This window comes from Cupressus sempervirens, chromosome 4, assembly GCF_028749045.1.
Source record: "Cupressus sempervirens isolate cs-2001-9-10 chromosome 4, ASM2874904v1, whole genome shotgun sequence".
Classification (NCBI taxonomy): Eukaryota; Viridiplantae; Streptophyta; class Pinopsida; order Cupressales; family Cupressaceae; genus Cupressus; species Cupressus sempervirens.
Window position 1 is genome coordinate 387,046,890 of NC_143121.1, and position 3,499 is coordinate 387,050,388.

The following is a 3,499-nucleotide window of genomic DNA, read 5'->3' on the forward strand; positions in this document are numbered from 1 at the left end:
TTGTACATTATACCGCCTTCCATGGCTATGTACTATCTATTTATACATAATTAAAACTTGTATCATATATCTATTTGTCATGAAATATTCATTCAAAATTTTCCATATAGCTTGAAAATATTTTAGTTAGATCAATCATTTTCTTCTCTCTTTTGTTCATTTTGATAGTGGATTATAGAATGTGAATATGAAAATATTGATAGAAATATTCATATAATCTAATCAAGAAATATTCAAACTAATATTATGATGATAGATCATATAATATAAACCAAAGTATTAATAAAATTTAAAATATATCATATAATCTTACATTGAACCACTATTACCGGCACTATGATCCAACCAATGTGATGACTCAAAAACCAGGAAATTTGCCTCCTTCAGATACTCTTCATTAGTTTTGTATAGAATCCAAGTGAAGAATCTTTGTCCCCTATTCATTGATCTCTAGCTCAACCAAGAATGGAGCCTAGAATAGTTCAACTAATTCATTATAATCCTGCAAACAACCAATCAAATGTTTATAACTTAGATACATCCTTGGAAAAAAGAAGAAGAGAAGATTGAAGTGAATACATTGTATAACTTACAAGAGCTTTGAATGTTGTAAGAGGACTCTTATTAACCATAGATTTCATATTGATTGTAATTCTTGCCTAAAGTAAATAGACAATGGACTAAAACTAACCTCTCCTTATTGAGTCTCCAAAAACATCAATCTCTTTCCTCACAACTTCTCTAACATATCCTTACTATTGAACATAATACAAGATTTTAAATATAATATCCATAATTAATAGTTGTATATGTTCTTAAATTGACATATTTTAATCAATATTTCTTGGTATACTTCCAATTTTTCAGATCTATAGTGTAGATCTTTCTTAAGGCTACTTTGACTAATTTTAGGTAAATGGACTATTCATCATTATCTAAATGGATTGTTTTCAGAGTTCCATATATTTATGATAGAGTTCATTATTTTGGAAAATTTTTTGTAAACAATTTGAATTAAATTTTGCATACCTATTTTATTTATTAGCATTGGTGTTACAATAAAATTATCAACATGAAAATTTATCTATCAGAAAAACCATTTACTTGTCATTTATTAAAAGAGAAGACTTCAATGAATTGGCCTAAACTATTGAAATTATATTGGATTTATGATAACCACATTCAAATAGATATACTACTTCAAGTTAATCATCATTATCAAGAAACTAAATAAAAATTATCCATTAAGAATAGCTCAAATAAAAAGAGTTCATTATTTTCAAAGAAATTTATTGAAAAGATTCTAAATTAGATTTTGTAAACAAATTTTATCCATCAAAATTTCATATTATACTCCATGATCTCTTGTCGAAAAAAGTGTCAAAAAGAAAATATATCTATCATACATCAAATTAAGAGAGAACCCATTTACTTATCATTGATCAAAAGTTCATCTTTATTAAATTGGCCTAAAATATTGAAAATAAAATGGACTAATGAGAACTACATTCAAAATAGATATACAACAAGAAACTAAGAAGAAGTTTCCCATTAAAAGGAGTCCAAATTGAAAAAAGAATGAAAGCCAATTATGTAAATTTTACTTGGGACAGGTACAACCATTTAGTTGCCATCTCCATTTTTGATAATCTGAATCTAGTCTCCCATTTAGTATGAAATTTATTTGGGTAGTAATGTATGGACAATCTATCACATTATAAAGTAGATATGAAGAATTTTGATTTCAATTCCCTAAAAATAAATTGCATTTAAATTCTATGAAAGTTATTGCAAAAACATTTCTTTGTAAATATTGCCATTGTTCCCCTAATACAATTCAAAGTAACAATGCCTTGAATTCTAGCATCTCTAGTTATGCAAAGAATTGTTAAGATATATAAAAATAACAAAAACATCCCAATTATAAAAATGGTACATTTCAGCCCTGGTATGTAGTAGTCACAAACCACCCAAGTGAGACCAAGGTTACTAGTATGAACCCTACAAGGCCCACTTATCCTTGGGTTGACAAGAAAATATAATGAATACAAGAAATAAATTATTGAGAAAATGAACAATGAAAATATTAGGACAATATCACTTAAACTATGAATACAATATTATACTCATGATAACACAAACCAAAATGCCACCTTGGTGCTTCATGTGGTTTTGACATTATGGTAACTTGTATCTTGCAAAGGCTTATGATAAATGGGTATGCTATTGCAAAGTTACAAAAGATACAAATATGAGACAAGAAGAATATTGTGCAAACCTATGAAATGTAAAAGGATACAAATATGAGACAAGAGGAATATTGTGCAAACCTTATGTTCCATAATTAAATAGGCTAGAAAATCTAGTAATGTCATGCTTGAATACAACTTCAATGTAAAGTTTGGGGACTTTAGTTTAGACTAGATGTTGGAGTACAATAATTTTTCTTTGATTACTATTGCAACTAGAACCCTCGAGCTCCTGAGTGTGTGATGATAGGAGGAATAATCTCTGAGTCAGATGTTTATAGTTTTGGGGCTCTGGCCTTGAAAATTGCTTTAGGAAAAAGAGCAGTAGATGTGAGCTAGCAAGGGAATCATACAAGGAATGTGGAGTGGGTATGGGATCTCTATGATCAAGTAAAATTTTTGGATTCTATAGATATAAATTTAAATGGGGAGTTTGAGAAGGCTGAAATGGAAAAATTGGTAGGGATAGGGTTGTGGTGCTCCCATCCAAATCTAACTACAAGACCCAAAATGAGGCAAGTGGTAAAGCTATTGAAGATGGAACATTGAGTACCTAAAATACCTCTAGAGATTCATACCTATACCATAGAATATCATTTCATCATTCAAGACCTAAAATGAATGAAATTAATTTATTAATGAAGGTATGTTAGTTTGAGCTTCACTTAATTTCAAGAATACTTTAATATTCTCTACTTAACAAGGTGAGCCACATGAATGTGTAAGCTCATCTAGCCTCACCCCCCCTCGCCATAATGTTAATCTAAATTCCCCATTAACATATAATTAAATAGACATAATTCATTCATTCATCCATTTATGAACTATAATATTCAATCAATACAATCACATAACATTCATTAATATGATATAAAATTTATTAATACACAATACTAATCAATACTTCATTAACACATAAAAATATATATTAACATGGCATTATAATCAATATTAATATGAAATATTCATAGATAATTACTTAAAATAACATCCTTTCATTATCCAACAAAGTTTATCAAACAAGGTTTATCAAAGAACATTTTTTAGAAATCTTTTTTTTTTTTTTTTTGTCTTTTCTTTCTTAAGGAAAAGGCTGATATGAGCGTCAATATATTCCTCATTCTCCTCGTATTTTGGCACATGTAATGTCAAATTATGATGTCTCCTCCTATTTTGAGGAGCATGAGGCTGCTGCACTATAGGGGGCTCTGTTGCAATAACAAATAAATGGGTTAAATTGGCATACTCTT

The 3,499-nt window shown here is 28.7% G+C and overlaps 1 pseudogene; it reads right to left on the reverse strand.

Moving 5' to 3' along the window:
- Positions 1 to 309: 309 nt before the first annotated feature.
- On the reverse strand, positions 310 to 1,916 carry LOC149561679 (protein trichome birefringence-like 36; annotated as a pseudogene).
- Positions 1,917 to 3,499: the final 1,583 nt, after the last annotated feature.